We start from the raw sequence: 21,021 nt of genomic DNA, 5'->3' as shown, positions 1-21,021 counted from the left end.
TTAAAAAAAATTCCATAATTCATAATACAATGAAACCTTTATAAATGCCACACTCTGTTTCAAGTAATATCGGCTATAATTAAAGATGGTTTTAAGGAATTTTCCTTTAGGAATATAGATACTTAGTGAATCAAACTCTATTTCATTATTTCTGACACAAGGAATTTTATATTTAAAAAAATGCTTTGATCGAAAATATTTTTTTGAAAAAAGATACAATAATTGTTTCTTTATATTTTTCATTTTTTTAAAAAGAAAATTTTTCAATTAGGTCTTTTAATTACTTAGATCTTGGTAACCTGGTGGTAATCTGGGCTTCTGAACTGCAGAGTTATGCAGACACCGATTCCATTACAGAACTGTCTTATGTATGCGCTTGGTATGTATAAAATTAGTCGGGGTCGAATATATTTCATTTGTAAGGAACTAAAGTTTTGATTCAAAATTATTTGAAATAAATCAAACGCACTAACATATTTAACAATAATATTTATAGGCTGCCAAACTATGAAATTACTTCCTGTAGCGTGCATGATGATATAGTCATTCAAAATGATCTACAGGGCAGACCGACGGACCAATAGCGACCAAAATTGATAGGCAATTTCTTCTTAGGTTATAATTGATAGTCAAAATTTTTAAATTAAATTTTTAATTCAATAATCAAAATTTTAAATTGAAATGAATTAAAATTTTACATTTTGCTCCATCAATTTCAAATTACATTATCACAGAAAAATCAATTTTTACATCTCTCTATAATTCTAAAAATAAAATTTTCAATGAAGCCAATTTTATATTTCTTTTTTTTTCTAATTTTAATAAATTTTTATTATATTTTACAACAATATTTTTCATTGTTTGATTTATTGCATTTCTATACAAATGAATATTGGAAAATATCATATACGTTTTCTTGTATGTACATTATCGTCGTTGTAGAACAATTTTTAAAATAAAATAAAGATTGATGAATCGAATCTAAAACATTTATTTTCATGATGCATTGCTTCGAATGAGACTCTAATATTCTTTACATTTTTTTTTCAAGGAAGGAATCTTTAGAAAGAAAGAAAACCAATACTCAAATTGTGATGACCAAATAATAACATATTAGATTTCAAATGTTATCGAAAGTTTTTGATTAATTCCTGTTTTAATTAATAAACTTTTAGAAATGAAAAAAAAAGAATTCTAACTTTTACAAGATGAAAAAAGAAATTCTGCAGTCACATGGGAAAGTTCAAAACCTACAATAAATAAAGAAACTAATTCCAAGTAAAACATAAATTTGTTCAAAAAGTAAGAATCAGAAAAATGTAAAAATCTAAAATGTCTCTAAGAAGTACCATCATAGGATTTGACAATTTTTATTAAATATTCACAGTAAATATTCTTATCACATTCTTGATAAAAAAAGAAAATTTCTTTTTTATTCACCGTGTATCAATTATCTCATTGTGTTTAGAATGAAAACGTAAAGAGGGGAAAAAATACAAATGTCTCTTGCATGAATAAACATTAATTAGAAAAAAAGAAAATAGTTTTTATTTCTTTATTTAAGGATGTCTGTTTGTTGCACAAATTTATCGACTTAATAGCGATATTTGACATGAACTTGATAATTACAGAACCATTGAAATAACCACTGGAGTTCATTAAGGTTTGCGGAAAATAGAACACAAGCTTGAGTATAAATAGACGGACAAGACTGTTTCGATATCAAATTTTAATAGGAAGCACTTGTAAGAGTTTCAGTAAGCTGAAGGAGAAATAAGTCAACTTCCAAAATGGTAAAGATATTTTTTTTGAAATAATAATCTATACAATGCATACTTGAGTTTAAGACTGTGTTTGAAGAAATACTTTAACTTTTGAAAGTAAAAAAAAAATCCATGGAATCTGAAATTTTAACATGATAATATTTTAATGTTGGCTAATTTTCTGTAAATTGAGTAATGTGTAATTCCTTTTGGAAAAACTGCTCAAAACTGTTAACAGGTGAGAACGTTGCATCTGGAACAACCAAATTTGACATTCAGTTATTTCTTGGGCAGTAGCTTCTCAGTTTTTCAAGATTTTAATTAGATTTTTAAATAAGTAATTACCTTATTCAAGATTTAATTGCCACCAGTTATCGTATCAAAGATTAAAATTAATTTAAATCAATGTTTATTTAATAAAAAAGGAATGCTTTTTAACACCACGATGTTTATACACTGGAATTCTTTCAGCAAATTGCATTATGAACCAGTGGTATCCCGGAAACTTTATTGCATATTTTCTAATTAAGGTTTATCCCAGAGACCGCTTTGTATGGCACTGCGTACAATATTTAAGAAATATTCTTTGGCACGAATTTAATATTTTTATTAAATCTGTCGTGTGATTCTTCGTGATTAATACTATTCGGAAACCGAATTTGAGTTTTAGATTTATCTTTTCCACCCAATTGAATACAACAAATTTGACACAACACTTGTAGTCATAAAAATCCAGTATCGGATTTGATATATTTAAGTTATTGCATTCTTGTATTTTCGTCTTTTCTTGTTTCTGAATGTACAGACCAATAGACAGTGAACCTTTGTTTCGGCTCAAAATTTGATCGTTGTCTACTTTATAGATGTTATATCTCTGTACCGAATTTTATCTATCTAGCTCTTTTCGTTTTGTAATTATTATGTTACCTTATATTCGAACAGCCGAACAGACAGGTATCTTATGAACAGATTTTGCTCAATATCTGTTATAAACAGAACGCAAAGATTGATGTAATCAGGTTAGACAATACAGTGTAGACGGATCATCTAAAATTTTACTATGCTATGATGGCAACGATGTTTAAATCTATGGGATGAATATTCTTTCAATTTTGTCCATCGATAGAAAACGTAATGAAAATACACTGAAATGTGATACATCTTTCTCTCAAAGTTTACTGATTGAATATCCACATTATTAAATCAGTGGTGTAAGAAACAAATTTAATTTTAAAGCAACAAGAAAAATATTAGTTTTTTTATAAGCAATTTTTAATAATGTGAATACTTTTGATTTTTAATTTCAAATATAATTCTGTGAAATATTCATTTTGTTTTCATGCTTCAGATATGTTGTTTTAAATAAATACCAGCATAGTATATATGATATTTCTGAGAATTAGAGATAATTTTTTTGATAAATGTAGATCTAAAATGTTATATCTGTATTTGTGAATTTCATTTTAAAAATAAGTGAAATAACAGACAAATTTAGAAAGGAAGAATTGAATTTAATAGTTTACTTATAAAATTATAAGAGATTACTATTATTCAAAAAGGCTTAAATCAGCAAAAGTGGCGATAAGAAATGATCATTTCTACTTTAAAATATAGAAAAAATACCACCCAATATATATTCTGGGAAAATAAAGATTCTTAATTACAATTCTCTAAAAATAAGGATTCAGCATATAACCGAAAAAAATGTAATGTATTTATAAAGGATATTGATTATTTTTTCAAAATAGTTAAACAATTTTCATTTTTATTTTTATAAAACTTAATATAATTATTAATTTAAATATGAAAAAGGAAGAATATCAGGAGTTTCAACATGGGGCCGGAGACTTCGTCAAGAGTCACATCCAGATGGGGATTCAAAATCTTCAACATTTGGTGTTCTCCAATTTTGCCAATCAATTAAATTTATTATGCATAAGTTTTTGATTATTTGATCAAATTAATATTAATTATTGCTTTTTTTGCATTTATAAAACTTAAAAGCTTTTTATGATGTTAAAAATATGAAATACTGGTAAATTGTTAATGTATTTTTTTCTTTAAGTCATTTTTTTAATGAATATAAGACATGGATGCATAACATTTCAATTTTTCAGAAATTCTCAGTGATAGTCCTTGTTGCTCTCTGCATTGTGCTGCTATGCACATACGCTACATGTCAGTCCACAGATGGTCTAAAGGCCCGTCATCATCATCATCACGGGCATCACCATGGCCATCACCATCATCACGGACATCATCATGGCCACCACCATCATCATGGCCATCATCATCACCATCACCATGGCCATCACCACCATCACGGTCACCATCATCATCATGGCCACCATCACGGGCATCATCATCATCATGGACACCATCACGGACATCATCATGGGCATCACCATTAAATATTAATAATGACGAGGGATAGCTATTGATGCTTCTCTCTGTAATTTTTTCATATTGATACTTTGCGTAACCTTGTTTTGAAATTGATGCAAATTTGACGAATAAAATACTTTTATAGAAAGAAAATAAACTCTCTTCATTTATTTTTGCATCGGATTTGTACATGCTTCATAAAGATATCATATTCAAAATATAATATTTTTCATAATTACGAGGTATCCCAAAAAAGTGGAACAAGCATTTATCTCCTTAAATATTGCATATAAACGAATGCTCTTTATTACAAAGTTTATTCAATTATTATTAAATATAGTGGGAAATTGCAGGAAAACATTTTGATTTCTTTAAATGTTGATAATAAAAAGTTAAAACATTTTAATTTTTAAACTGCTTTCAATGCAAAAAAAGCAACATCAATTGGTAAAATATTGCTTTCATCTATATACTTTCATCTATATACGCATCAACTTTAATACTCTTGTCTGCGAAATTTAAAAAGATATTAAAAGGCAAATTTAACCTTTAAACTTTAAACCACTTAAATTAACCTTAAATCACTTTTTTATACTGGCGTTTAAACGAGCCTTCCTTGTATATTTTAGAGATAATACACATATCACAGTAAGTTGTTAAGAAAGCAGAATTAATAAAGTTGTTAAGAAAGCGGAAAATAATAACGCATTCATTAACTTTATAAAATTTAAAAATGTCAAATAATATTTTAATTGAAGCATTTCTAATACATGTTTAAATACGCCTGCGACACCAATACATAGATATGTTCTTCTGCAATATTTATGTACATGCGATAAGCAAATATTTTTATATGATAAAAAATTTGATAAAAGATAACATAAATTGCTTGCCATTTCATCAAAATGGTTTCATAAAAATTATCTCGACAAATATTTAAATAAAACAAATTTATAAATTCAATTATAAATTTTTAAAATGAGTTTTTAAAAAAATCATTTAAAATTTAATACAAAATAACAAGATGGAAAAATCGTGAAAGAAATTAAAATATATTCTTAACAATATACTTTTTTAATGGACTAAAAAGTAGAATTTTTTTATTATTTTCTATTTTTAGTTTTTAAATTCTATTTCATTGTTGTAAATATTATAGGCGCTTGATATTCATTTTTTTCTCAAATGTTCTACTAATTCTTTATTGTCACCATCGATTTGGAATTTAATTAAATTAATCGATTAACTAATAAGAAAGTAATTTAAAAATATAAGTTTGATTATATTAACGTCCCATTTTAAACCAACGCTAGGATTATTTTGGTACGTAGCTCGTAATTTTGAAACACGGTCAGATGAAGAGGACGACACATGAACTGGCCCTCCCTTTCGAAACTTCCACACCACACTAGCTTAAAAATATAAAGAAATACGGAAATATACAAGATATGAAACTCTAGCATATCAGAAAAGGAGTGAAAAATCGATTACAGCATTTCACCTTTTGAAACATAAATATTTCTAGTTGCAGAAAGCATTTATTAAGAGATCGAGCTACGTTATTCATATTCAAATTACTTCCTATGAATTGACCAATTAAAATGACTATAAAACCATATATCCCTTTTTTTGCGATTAAAATGTAATGAATATTTTCTCTGTTGTTTCAGCCTTATTTTACAACTCCAACCTACTTTCGCTATGTCTTTCTCTGAAAGTATGACTTCATTTGTTCAATTCACTTACAAATGTCTTCTAGCGAAGCTAGCACTGAATATCTATGTATTTCTATATGAAATTGATTTATTATGATATGTTTCAACACTCTGAAATTCTATCGGAACATTTTCGAATCACCATGCATTTACTTACTTATTTGTAATAATGATAGTTTGCTTTTTGTGAGTAGAATAATACTTCCAACTGTTTTGTTTTTTGTTTTATATAATATTTCTTACTTTTCTGTGGTTTTATACGATATTTTCTACTTTTTTTATAGTTTCTTCGATATTTTTCTTAATTAATTTATCTAATTGAAATTTAGTATTTTTTTGTGGAAGGGTTCACCCAATTAGTCTACTAAGCACAAGTTTAATTAAAAAAGCAGTAAATAGCCAGCAACATTTTAAACAAAGTAAATCCGAAAGAAAAATTATAAAAATTAACAGTAAACCATCTAGAAGAGTTCAATAAATATTTTTTAGCAAGCAATACATTTATATATATTTCATATAAATTAATGCCAAATTTCTTGTCATATTCATTTTTATTATATGGGATTTGTTATATTTTTGATTGTCTATCTTACTTTCTCTATTGTCTTTATTTTGTTAAATAAAAGTGAGCCTACACTAGATGAGTATTATTCCCCAAGTTAATTTAATTATGTTAATAACCGATTCAGATCTAACATATGGCTCTTTCTGGACAGATATTTTCATTTCAAACCGTAGTCAAATACCTAGATTGATATTTGAGTCGATATCCCCTCTCTGAACTGTCATGAACATCAATGGCATCTGACCTCGATGTTGTCAGATGCTTTTTAAGTGAAGCAGGCTAACAATGGGATTTGAATCGGGGGATTTTGAATGAAATCACGTCTGATTATTCCTAAAGATGATAATTTAATACCGATGTTTCCCCTTAAGTCGTTATAATTGATTTATCTTCTGAATTGTTTAAATTTGTGAATAATTATTTAAATTTTCAAGATTTTAGTTTAATATTCTTCTTTTATTCAATGATTTGCTCCTTATTTTCATTTTGGTTCTTAAAGTAATATGCTGTATTATAAATGTGACATTTATCAAATTTGCACCGCTCAGTCTAACATTTCTCTCAACAAAAAGTATATAATAAGACTAATACGGATAAATTTTTTGAAAGATATCGGTTTTGGAACCATAATCATATGACACCGTCAAATGACCTGGCACTCTAGTCATCAACAAGGGCATTTTATTTTCCACATATTAGGCTTTTTTCCATATAACAAAAGATTTTTTTAACATCGATTATATATTTTCATCTAATCGAAGATTTCTGACGTGTATCTCGAACGGTAATGCAGCTACTTACTTTTCAAGATTGACAGCTATTTGCATTCAGCACTTTTCATAAGGCTCACCGCCCCCCCCCCCCCCCCGCCAAAAAAAATAAAGAATCTAGGCCGAATTAATCTTGCGATCGCTTTAGTCAATACATGAGACAACCAATCTGCATGGAGAATAAATAACAATTTTCGAATCGTCTGGATTTCGATTATCTGATCTTCTGATTGAAGCTAAGATTCTTATAAGCCCATCTTTTAAGAAAATAAAAAATAAAGGGGAAATAACTGAAGTTTATAAGAGAATAATTTAAAGTTTGAGCCTCATTAGTTTACTGTTTTAGAATATCCAATGAAGACACATTAACAAATTTCAATATATGCACGTTTGGCTAAATGGGATTTGAAAAACCCAATTTTCCGTCTTCTTTTTGAAAATTTTATTTATCACTCTGTTTCTTGGCTGTTATCTTTCCTTGAAGATTATCCTCTCTATCTTTGAAGAAAGAGACCTTTACCCCAGGAAACACTTCAAAATGATATTGCTTAGGCTAAATAATTGACAGCAATCAGTTCTTCAATTTTTCTATTTCTGTTTGAAGCCTGATAAATATAATTTTTGTTTATATTTGAAAAAAGCTGATAATTTTATATTTTTTCTTTAAAAATAAAGTGTTGCTAAATCTTTCTATTTAAATTACTTTTAATTCACAAAGTTATCAGGTTATTCGCATAACTCTGATACCGGTTTGTTTTACTAATCTTTTTCCAGTTACTTTAATCACCATGTCATTGGAACGATTACCGCGTTTAAATCTATAGGAGAACGATAATGGAATATATTTATTCCTTTATATAAGCTATTAAAACAATTAATACATTTCTTCGGATTAATTTCAAATGTGATTCGCCTAAATTGAGCGATTTCATCTAAAATTTTAAATCGATGCAAGAAACTTTGAGATTAAATCGTATGTAGGGCAAGCTCAGATCTCAGCACAAACTTCTCAACTCAGGCTCTAGAATTTTCGATCTATAGTAAATCCAGTTTTCGACATCATTCATTAATTGAGTTTTAGTGACCTTTTTGGTTTGAAGTGCCAAGCGTGGCGTTTGATATTTTATTACGCTAAAAAGAAATTTATACCGACTTTATCAGTATTCATATTTTAGGTATGCTGTTTTGTTTTCACTAAGTAGTAATATATTTATTTGTATGTTTTATAGAAATTTGGCGATAGCTTTTTATTAGTGTATTTGTTTTGGATTATTAAAATATCTGCTGAAATAATTATTCTTGTTAAAAATATTATTCATTTGCAAAACTTTAAATTAAAAAAACCAGAATGCAATTATTTTTTTTCTACTAGTTGAGTAGAAGTCCCAGTTTTATAAAGTTTCCATTTAGCTAAAAAAATAATGTTTAATTTTTTAAAGGACTTTCTTTTTCTGATTATGTATGAAAATAACTTTTAGATTAAATGAATTCTTTCTTAAAATATTCTTAATCTATTGATTAAAGTTAATACTTTTTTAAATTTCTGGTGGGAAAATATTTTCCATAATTCTTGGAATGCCATTAAAATGGACGAAACTATTAACTATTTTATACGGCTATAAAAAGAGTTAATAAGATGCAAAACAAATTTTACCCTTCTGTATGAGAATTCCAATACTTTCAGAAAAGTTAAAGTTAATTAAATGAAATTTTTTACAATCTGGTATAAGATGGAAATTTTAATTGTAGTTCAAACTCGGATTGTTTGTCTTGAAGAAATTAGGAGCCAGTTTGTTGAGAGAACTTTTATCTTAACTGCAAAGTTCGATTACAATTCAAATGAAATTTAATTTAAACGAATGTGGGTACTGCTATTTCTTTACTCACTATGAATCTGGCCGGCAAGAACTTAATATTTCTTTCACAACTCAAAAGAGCTACCTCAACTTCTTCTGTTAATCTTTTTTTTTTCTTGTTTTATAAAATACTCTTGTTCCTTGCTAAAAATACCGTAGCGTCGTTTCTTGAAGCTCTGAACGTTTAAAGTGGAGGAATCTATCCATACTCCCACACGAGCTAACTGAAATCTCAAAAATGAGCAAACCATTTTGAAGGGTTTTAAGTAAAAGAAATATTCGGAAAAGGTAATGGTATAGTAAAACTCCTAAAATCAATCGCAGCTCTCATAATCTTTACAATTTACAATTAAGGGTAAATCAAATGTTTTAAAGATAGATTTTATTTAGAATCGCCAATGTAAAATCGCTACAATTTCAAAATTCTTCTAAAAGTAGTCAATTTTTTTTTTGAATAATTTCGGACGAATTTTTATTTGCTTTATTGGAATTTTTTCTTTCGTATATTATGTTTAGAGGAATTTTGCTATTTGAATGTATCGAACTCGTTCATTAGCTAAAATTGGAGTAGATATGAAATGAATGTTTAAGATTCTTGAAAGTGATTTTTTTTTGTTTATCCTTGAAACTCGCATATTGAGACATTTGAGGGGGAGGGGGAGTGTTTCATTTGGTAAGGGCTCAAAATTCAGTCAGTCCCTAGAAAATTGCCACGTCGCTTCAAAGCGTGACTCTATTCCAAAACTGGTTATGAAATGTTTTACTACTGTATTAAATATGAATTAATGAATGTCCACGAAATATTTCAAAAATCTCGGATATATTAAAAAATAAACTTCTATATCCTTTTAAGATGAACAGAAAATGCTAGCATTAAGTCTATTTGTCGTTGCAATATATTTAAATATAATTATCTGTAGTAAAATCAAAAAGTAGCAAAATAACAAATGAAACTTGATTACTTAGTACTTTTTATAGTTTTGGAAAGGAAAGCAAAACGAAAAAAAGGTACAAAGAAAATGTGTTACTTATTAAATTCGTGGTTAAACAATTGTGCATCAATTGAACTAATATTAATAATCGTTCCATTTTGACGTGTGACGTAGAAAGATATCGTATATCTATTTTCAAAGAGTTAAGGATATATTTTGGGTTCTCTAGTTCAAAATGTTGACAAATGTTTCTCTTAATTGCAAATGGTTTTCTTTGTCGTTGAATATAACAGCCGCATTTAATACTTCGATGGATTTCCTGTTGTGAAATGTAGCTTTTTAGGCAAAGATATTTATATTAAGAAAAAAAGTATTAATAAATAAAATCGATTAGTTTTTAATGTTTAGTCTTTAATTTGTTATTCGTTGGCTTTAATGTTAGTCCTGATGCTTTTAAAATTTCATTAGGAGATGGCACCCTTCGATTTCGCCATTTGATTCAGCCGATTGATAACAAAATTTTAAAATTTATAAAATAGTACATTGTTTTTTTGGATGGATGCAAAATTTCAATACTTTAGTTCATCAGGAATTGAAGAAAAATTGATTAATAAATTCAATCTTTACAATCTTAAAGCAAGTCGAATAAAAGCACATAAAAATTAGGGAGTGAATATATAGTTTCTGTTTCAATCTTCGCAAGTATTAAATACGAGTTCTTTTTTTTTCAGTTCCATGCCGCGGAAGATAATTTTGCAGTTTGAAGAAATGTCTTTCTGTCGACAAATCAAGAAATGATGATGCAAGTTTAAGGAATGCCGGAGAACTTCATCGAAAAAGATTAAATTTATGGCTCCCATTAAGATATGCATTTTAAAGAGGAGGCTTTCAGGATACAAGGTTGCATTCAATTATAGTCTATAGAGCTGGAAACTTTCAATCTTCACAATTGCATACGGATTTGAGGTAAGACCATATTTTGGAATCCTTGCCAATTAAATCCAACTTGATGGTATGGCGAGACATAAATTTTAATTCCGATAAATCTTCTAATGCGATTCAAATATTTCATAAATTTTCGATTCAGTTTAAATGAATTTATAGTACAGATTCGCTTATTAACAAGAGATGGGGTAAAATAGCCATTAAAAATATATTTGTAGGTCGAAAATGGTTCAAGTGCAGTTAAAGATAACAATCTATCGTAGATTGCAAATGCACCGAGAGATTTTGAAAAAATAGCTTTTCATGAACTACTATATAATACTTTGTTGCATGATCTTTTGCAATTCTTGTAGTAGTTACTGCAAATTTTTTTTTGTATTGACAATTTTACTCGTTTAGCCAATATATATTTGTCGAAGACATTTCAAATAGGTTCAGAATTATTTCATCACAGAAAATTTGTAAAGCATGTCCACTCCATCCGATGAGTTTAAAATCCAAGCTAATTTATTTTGTCCCTCTATGTATGTTGAGATCCATAGTTCAAGAATTCAATGCTTGTGTTCAGTAGTTTAGCTAATTCTTACTTTCAATATACGCGTAGAAAGGAACATAATTGGTCATATAAACAATATTCTCAAACTCGCCATGTTTAACTGATCTCAGTGGGTTCAAATATTCAGATTGCTTTTCTCTTAAAATAACCATGTTTCTGGATTCATAAACTCATTCATTTAATGCTTGTTATTTAGAGTTGCGTCAAACTAAACAATTTTTAGGATAAAGAGAAAGTCTGTAGTAGCTGCAAAATCAACCGAATCGTGATTGGTTCATTATTGGTTAATTTTTCATTGCCGTGGATAAAATGTAAAATTTAAAGGAGTTACGAATATTAGAAGTTTTAAAAATTACCACTTTTTAGTATATCTTACTAATAATCAATTTCTTGTAATGTATTTTTACAACTAATGTTGAATTTTTTTCATGTCATGTTACTAAACTTGGGCAATCTGAATATTGTAACATTTCTGAGCATTATTGGATGTTTCTTTATGCAAAGTGCTAGAATTCTGTTTCGTTAACAAGAGATTCATTATAAACATTCATTACCCTTGCTACAGATGATTTGAATAGATTTGAAAGTTGACACTTTCCTGATATGGCATCTCGTAAACAATCCTTAAAATATTCTTCATGGAACTTTTAACCATTTGTCGATTGAAGTAAATCATCTAGGAATTTCAGTGATTCCCAATGTCGAGCGAAATCCCCGTTTAGTTTAGTTATCCCCATTATTGTTTGAACGGGCATTTGATATATCTCAATTCTCTAGTTATAAGAAAATATTTTTATCATTTTAATGCTTTCCATTTTTGACAAATATTTTCAAGACTTGTTCCAATACAATTGGTAGTAGGAAAGGTGCTGAATTCTTAGAGAAAGCTATAACCAAAATTGATAGACGTTTATATTTATAATTGAATCTGAAGATATAAAGTTTATTCGCGTTTTATATCCCGCGTTTTGCTCTATTTTAAGGGCGAAAACTTAAATTTTTATCGATTTATTAAGCATTTCATTCTGAAATACAATTAATTCATTTCAAGAGGGATGGTAGGAATGCAGGTCTTTTGAGAAGATTCGTGAACAGATAATAAATAAGGTATTAAATTTTCGTGGTATGGTTTTTCTTCTGTTAATGTGTTGTTTTTCAATGTTTCACTATCAGTAAGTTCAGAATAAAGTTCATCTTTGCATCTAAATGTTTTAAAATTTATGAAAAGTATTCAATGGTTTATCAAGCTTTGACATTTGGATATCTCCAGAATAATTGTATTTCGTAATTGTTTTTTTTTCCAGGATGCATTTGTACATTTCTAATTATATACTTCATATTTATAAAAATCCAAAAGTTGAAATTAAATAAGATCTTACTCTAAATTTAATAAAAAGCTTTCAAATTCAACTTCAGTTAGTTTATTTTAAAGCAGAAAATATTTTAATTCTTTTCTATATTTTGACCTATATTTCATATATATTACGGAATCGTGAAATTATGACATTCCTGAGTAGGTGGCACATTTAACGGAATTAAAATTTAAATTAATCTAGTCCTGAAAATATTTACTTAGTAGTGAGAATTTGAAAATAATATAGCTCTCCGTATATCTCGAAGTTAAATGATCCAACTTCCGCATTCCAGGGCAAAAATACCACTTTGTCATGTAGAATATATAAACCTTCAAAGTTTTACATATCGGGATGTAAGAGTAAAATCAAAAAATATATTTTAAAAATGTGAAATTAATGTATAAAAAGACAATGCAATTTTTTGACGATCCTGTTTATTATGAAGCAAACAAACATCAAAGGATATGAAAGTGAAAATACGAGAACAAAACGTTATATAGACTAACGTAAAGCAAGAGACACAAACGAATTTTTTAGATGTTGAGGCAGTGAAAAGTTTTAGTATACTGAATCGATGAGTCTTGACAAGCAGTTTGTAAAAGAAAGTACTTATATGCTATTCTCGAATTTTATAAAAACAACGTTGTGAAATGATCATTTGTTAAATGAAAAATCGCTAATGCAGGCAGTAACATTAAAAAATATTTTACCTTGGATGAATTTTCCTCTTAATTGCGTGAATCAACTTGGAGGCATTGTGTGAGATAAAAACTTTCGGTATGGCAATGGGTAACTCATTGAATGATAGAGGTGATGATAGGTTTTTGGGGAGTGAAAAAATTTGAGTAAGAAACGGAGCGTGGTGTTAGTGGTACGTAATGCGTGTGAGTATTGAAATTATTGTGATTGCTGGCGGCGCGGGTAATGCATGTGAAGTGTTGGGCTTGGTGCGGATGCTGGCGGAGCGGCTGATGCATGTGAAGTGTTGGGCTTGGTGAGGATGCTGGCGGAGCGGGTGATGCATGTGAAGTGTTGGGCTTGGTGAGGATGCTGGCGGAGCGGGTGATGCATGTGAAGTGTTGGGCTTGGTGAGGATGCTGGCGGAGCGGGTGATGCATGTGAAGTGTTGGGCTTGGTGAGGATGCTGGCGGAGCGGGTGATGCATGTGCAGTGTTGGGCTTGGTGAGGATGCTGGCGGAGCGGGTGATGCATGTGAAGTGTTGGGCTTGGTGAGGATGCTGGCGGAGCGGGTGATGCATGTGAAGTGTTGGGCTTGGTGAGGATGCTGGCGGAGCGGGTGATGCATGTGAAGTGTTGGGCTTGGTGAGGATGCTGGCGGAGCGGGTGATGCATGTGAAGTGTTGGGCTTGGTGAGGATGCTGGCGGAGCGGGTGATGCATGTGAAGTGTTGGGCTTGGTGAGGATGCTGGCGGAGCGGGTGATGCATGTGAAGTGTTGGGCTTGGTGAGGATGCTGGCGGAGCGGGTGATGCATGTGAAGTGTTGGGCTTGGTGAGGATGCTGGCGGAGCGGGTGATGCATGTGAAGTGTTGGGCTTGGTGAGGATGCTGGCGGAGCGGGTGATGCATGTGAAGTGTTGGGCTTGGTGAGGATGCTGGCGGAGCGGGTGATGCATGTGAAGTGTTGGGCTTGGTGAGGATGCTGGCGGAGCGGGTGATGCATGTGAAGTGTTGGGCTTGGTGAGGATGCTGGCGGAGCGGGTGATGCATGTGAAGTGTTGGGCTTGGTGAGGATGCTGGCGGAGCGGGAGTTGCAGGTGAAGTGTTGGGCTTGGTGGGGATGCTGGCGGAGCGGGTAATGTAATGCATGTGAAGTGTTGGGCTTGGTGGGGATGCTGGCGGAGCGGGTAATGTAATGCATGTGAAGTGTTGGGCTTGCTTGAATGGTGGCGGCGCGGGTAATGTAATGCATGTGAAGTGTTGGGCTTGCTTGAATGGTGGCGGCGCGGGTAATGTAATGTTTGTGGAGTGTTGGGCTTGCTTGAATGGTGGCGGCGCGGGTAATGTAATGTTTGTGGAGTGTTGGGCTTGCTTGAATGGTGGCGGCGCGGGTAATGTAATGTTTGTGGAGTGTTGGGCTTGCTTGAATGGTGGCGGCGCGGGTAATGTAATGTTTGTGGAGTGTTGGGCTTGCTTGAATGGTGGCGGCGCGGGTAATGTAATGTTTGTGGAGTGTTGGGCTTGCTTGAATGGTGGCGGCGCGGGTAATGTAATGTTTGTGGAGTGTTGGGCTTGCTTGAATGGTGGCGGCGCGGGTAATGTAATGTTTGTGGAGTGTTGTGACTGTTAAGTGTGTTGGTGTGAGTAATGAGTGTTAAAATGAATATCTGCGCTGGTAGTTTGTGTGTGTGTGTGTGGGGGGGCTGTAGGTGATATGTATGTTTGTGGACTAATGGGATTCCTTGAATGGTAGTGGAGCCGGTGATGTGTGTGGAAGATTGTATCGCTGTTTATGTTGGTGGAGCGGGTAATGTGTGTGTGTGTGGGGGGGGGTTGTATCGCTGTTTATGTTGGTGGAGCGGGTAATGTGTGTGTGTGTGGGGGGGGGGTTGTATCGCTGTTTATGTTGGTGGAGCTGGTAATGTGTGGTTGGAAGATTGTTTTGCTATTTATGTTGATGGAGTGGGTAATTCGTGTGTTTTTGTGTGGAGGATTGTATCGCTGTGAATGTTGGTGGAGCGGGTAAATTTTAGAGTTCAGGGATAGTTGTAGATGTTAAGGAAGCGGGTGGTAATTGGTGTGGAGTGACAGCTGCATTCCTAAGAAAAACTGCTCATCGTCTGGAATGAAATTGGGAAATATTTATTGATGGATTGTTCTCAAGAAAATTCAGTCGTTTTAGATGTTGAAAAGTTTTAAAAACTTTTCTGATTGTTGAGGCACCGTCTTATTTTGCATGACTATCTCGAACTATACTTAACAGATTGAATAAATACCCTACGTTTAGATTTAGTTTCTTCATCCATTTGAGAAAATTAAAATCTTTTGCGGCTGAAATTTTGTAAACATTGTATAACATCTGGAGTATCCATTTTATAATAAAGGAAATGCTATGAATTGATTCTTCGCAGGGCAGATTATTGAATTTAGAAATATCAAATTTTGTATATATATAGTTGTAGATGAGCCATCTTCGAAGAACTTATTCTCAATTTTAAGGAAATTTTAAGCCAGTATGGTTATTCCAATAATTCTTATTAAGGGTATTCGATCGAAACAAATTTAATTTTGCCAATTTTTTTCTGTCTTAATTTTTCGTGTGCTTCGTATTCGACTAGCAATTGAAGCAATTTGTCCAGATCTAGTCTTTGGGCCATAAAATCAGTTTAATCAGTTTACTATATATACACACATTTTTGTACGTATTTAATCCATGAAATTCTTCAAAAACATCACGAAAGAGTAAATCGCGTTCTCAAAGACTTAGGCAATAAAATTATAAATAGGATAAAGGAAATTAAAAAAATTTGATCTTTCATCTATGAGACATAACCAACAATTTTACATTCTTTGAATTTATTTTCAAGAAATAGCAATAATCATCCTTGTCAATATAGACTCAAGTATGATGAATCAAGAGGCAATGAAACGCGAATCCAATCTCATTTTCGAAAATTTATTTCGGTAAGATTTTTCTGTAATCTTCCCTCCCCCTCAAAAAATTTGCTACAATTATGGAATGTGCTAGTTCAGTATTTTATACGATCACCTAACATAATTTGTCACGTTGAGTATGAATCATGAAACATTGAAAAGAAAGGATATGAAGTTTGACTAATAGACTTAACTTTTCAAATGTCATTCTTTTGGAAGAATTTTAAAGTTAGAGAATCGTTCCCAAAATTATACGAAATTCAGTGCCTAGCTTATTAAAATTCTAATTCCCGATTTTCAAATAAAACTCGACGAATTTGCCGATATTGCAAAATATTATAGCAAGCATGTAACCACAAAGATATGGTTTTAGCTAATAACTGAAAACTGAAACTAGGTAGTTAAACACAGTTCAACGGGATACTTTTTGTGTAGGATAGTTCTCGGTAAAAATCTTCCCTACTTGAGCAGTCGATTAAAGTCATAGTAATTGTCATGTTAACGAAACAGAGTTCCGGCACTTTACATGAAAAGAATATTCAACAATGCTTGGAGTATTGCAATATTCAAGTATCTCTACAGTATAATAACCCTACATGGAAATAAACCAATAGTTTTAAATATGGACTTACCCTTAAAGATTAATATAATATAGATTAATATAAATTCTTAGAATTCAGCAATTTAATCATTTATCTACTGCAATAGTACTGGATAGAATGATTTGGAAAACATGTTGCACTTTATTTTAAAACTAATATGATTTAGAAAATATTCTGAATCTAATTTTTTAACTATTGAAATTTCTAAATGAGGAATTCCACTCCCCCACCCCATGAAACTTCACCCGAGTTATTCTCTCAATGTTCAAAAGCATTTTGTATTTAACCTCCATTCTTTTTCTTTAATAATCTGAGAATTTGATTCATTTTAATAAAAACTGTGAAAAACTGCTCTAATTTTTGGAAAACAAGGAAAATTTTGAAGAAAATGGAACATACTAATTTTTAAATTTTAATACTCTTGAATTTTAAATGCATCGAATGGTGTTATGGAAGGCTGTGCAATTTTCTTGTGATGAAATATTACTGGACTGACCCGAAATACTTAATAGAAAGTATGCATTGGTTAGACGAATGAGATAAATTGTCAATCGCAAAAAAATTAGCTGTGAAAACTACAAAAATTGGAAAAGAAATCAAGTAACAAAATATTAAATTGGAGTTCATTAAAATTTTATTTTTGAAAATCTATCGGTGTATCTGTACATCCACGTAAGATATTTTTTCTTTTACTGCAGATGAACCATTTTCTTTCTGTAGATATTCTCATGATAATTTTTTTTGAAGTCGTTTGTTAACAACCAATCTTAATTCTATAAAACGTTCAAACTAACAGAAAAATTAGAGGATTATTAGAATTATATTAGAATGATTATCTGAACAATTAAAATTTCTCTCAATTAGTCATTTAAGTTGAATTTGATTGGCGAAGGTTCCAGTTTTTGGTGCAACTCAGTGTGATTAAGGGGGACGTCTTGATGTCTCTGTGAATACTATGTGTTTTACCGAGTCATTGCTGATGAATGAAAGGATAAATCAAAATATGGAATGAAGTACAATTTCTGTGAAAATGGAAGATTGTAATTACGAACGTTTCAAACTGATGACGAGAAATCTGAAAAGAAATCTTTTTTGAAATTTATTAGTTTTCTTAGCGTGTTTTCCGATTCCTGAAACTTCTTTTAAGTGCTATATGAATCAAAGAATTCGACCAAAGGAAAGTTCTTATGGTACTTTTCCAAGTTTCTCCTATAATTCTTGTGACTCTTATTCTATAAGAGTCCTAACTGAGCACTTAACAGAATTCTTTCAGCATGTGAACCTTGCAGAATTAGCATTTTCAGAGATTTTAGTTTTCTTTTCGAAAACGAAGCCTTTTGAAAAAGCTGCGAAATTTAAAATAAGATGAGAATCAAAGTAAATGAGGGAAAAAACTGAAGTAGAATATTTTGTTAATAAAGCTTCAGCAAGGAATTTCAAAATCTTTTTTTTTTCTTTTTTTTATTCATTTGTTGAATTTATTCAGATTTCGAAATTTCGATCTCAACCTCAGTGATTGAGTCATTTCGCTATTAAAATGAACGTTCTAATTTTACGTTGCTCACCATCGAATTATTTGCAACGCTTCTGTCTTTGAACTTTAGAATACATTTTTAGAATCTAGTTCTACATATTTTTACTGAATTTAAGCTTTTAACAAAGATTCTAGAATATAAATTTCATCAAGTGCTGCCAATGAAGATTTGTAAGGAAATGCAAGGACTTTAATCCTGTATAATTTTCTTAGTTCAAGCTTAATGTTAATAAAATCAAGTGTAAGTATTCATTTGCAGTATCTGAAAGGGAAGATGTTGTATGGAAGTCGATATTTCCCTCGTTCATGCCTGTTTTTTGCAAAATGAGAGGATGTTATTTTCTACCTGTAGAGCGGCTGCCTTTCCAACATCCGACAAACCTCCTGGTGTAATTAATCTGGATGTGCAGCAGTCGATTCACAGGGATGGTACTGGAATGTGTGAAAGTCTCGGTAAGTTGCTGCATTTTAGTATTTATAGTTTTAAAAAATAAGAATGCAGTACAGTATTCACTTGCATTAACTGTATACTAGAGGCAAATAGTTTCGAAAATGCCTATTAGCATGTGATCTTTGGAGGAGTTTTGACGATTAATGGTTGTTGGAAGTGGTGAATACAGTTATCAGTAAAACGAATTTGTAATTCGGGCGCATTTTTTAATATATATATATAAATACTATAATGCAATTTGCTAATACTATAATGAAATATCCCGCTTATATGCGTGTAAAATTTGAGACGATCAACTCCTAAATGGAGTTGGCTCCAAATTTGATATATCTATACTTTAGATCCTAAATATCAATACCAAATTTTCTCTATTTAGATATCTCCGTTTTATAATTTGTATGCTGATGGACATATTTTCTCAGAATAGATTTCGCTGAAAATTTGATAGAAATCTCCAAATTTGGAGTTAAGACTACATGCCAAATTTCATGTTTCTAATTTAATCTTTTCAAATTATTGTGTTCAGATATAATTATAAGAATGTTTTTTTAGATACTGAAAGGTCTGAAACGTAGATTCGCCAAAAATCTGGAGTTTGAATTGTTTTGAAGAATACAATATTTTCTCTTTACATACTTCATATCGAGAAAGTAAAAGAATAATTTGAAAACGTTTGAATTTTCGCACTTACTATCTCTATAATGAATCTGTATATAATCCTCAAGAGTTAAAAAAAATCAACAAAAATGTTAGTGATACCAAAATTCTTAAGTTTTGCAGGGAATAACTTAAATTTTGAAATTGAACTAGAACTCTTCCTCGATACGAATGCACTTTTCTGTTGCATTATATAATGTGTGTGTAAGGATAATTTTTGAAGAAGGCAGTTTCGAAGACAGTGAAGAGACTTTCGATTTTTTAACTTCGTTTTATTCCTCCCAGGGAGACATGATTTTTTGCACAAGCGGAAGCGACGAGCACAACACAAAATGATACAGCACGAAATGAGAAAAAACTGATAAATTTTATCCCGTTAAATATATACTGTGAGATTTTAATAGGATTACCATCACGTGTCAATCACAGGCAAGGGAATCATAGGGATCTTTAGAAGAATTTGTGTAAGTCAGCAATATTTTATCCCTTCACTCGGAGTGTGGGAACCGCTAACGAAAGTATTTTTACGAAGCTTCATTTGAATTAAGTAGAAAAGTGGAATGGGATCAGGAAATAAGAGAATATTTTAGAATGAAGTTAATATGGGTTGAATTACGTTAAAACTTTGAAAATTAATTTGGATTTAAATTAGTTTAAAATATCATTACATATATATAATTCGGCAAAAAATCTATATTGAAAAAAATAAATACTATCGTATCGTATTTCAGCGGAGGGACTTTTATCACTTACAGTATTAAATTTTTTCACTAATGTTATATATAAAAATTCATTTTTTTTTCAGATTGCCTTCGGTGATGACACCAGAGCGAGATGGACCCTTCTGAATATGGATTTTATCCTGAACCATCGCAAATCTTATCTTGGAGACATACAGACCTATATGCAAATATATTTGACAATTGGCATCCAATTGCTCTAACTGCTGACATTAAAATCTTTAATGCCAAAATGTGTTAATTAACAAATTATAAAAATGAAAAGTCTACCTCCTTATATTGAACGTCTGAAATATTATCAATAGTCATTTCATGAAAATTTCTTGGGAAAAAAATCAATGTCATTGGAATGCTTGCTTTTCCATTTTAAATTGGAGCTTTTTCAATATTGTCAATCTTTCTCATTCTCTTAAAGTTTACTATGTAAACATTTGTAATAAGCAAGAGAATTTCGAAAGCAATTTTGATGTAAGCACTATACTCAAAGAAATGTTTTGAAGATCAATGAATATATTTTAAATCTTAATCAAAAAAATATGTACGACATTTTTAGCAACATTTGTTTATCGGTTACCAATCCCCATT

At 30.9% G+C, this 21,021-nt stretch overlaps 1 long non-coding RNA gene across 1 annotated transcript; it reads left to right on the top strand.

Moving 5' to 3' along the window:
- The first annotated feature begins 8,259 nt into the window (after nucleotides 1-8,259).
- On the top strand, nucleotides 8,260-20,697 carry LOC129969651 (uncharacterized). The gene is made up of 4 exons (XR_008784549.1): nucleotides 8,260-8,370; nucleotides 10,715-10,949; nucleotides 18,848-19,041; nucleotides 20,502-20,697. It is a non-coding gene; the product is annotated as an uncharacterized LOC129969651 (long non-coding RNA).
- The last annotated feature ends 324 nt before the right edge of the window (nucleotides 20,698-21,021 follow it).

Source organism: Argiope bruennichi, chromosome 5 (assembly GCF_947563725.1).
Source record: "Argiope bruennichi chromosome 5, qqArgBrue1.1, whole genome shotgun sequence".
Lineage (NCBI taxonomy): Eukaryota > Metazoa > Arthropoda > Arachnida > Araneae > Araneidae > Argiope > Argiope bruennichi.
Note: the sequence above shows the minus strand (reverse complement) of the source record. Positions and strands in the feature narration are given on the sequence as shown.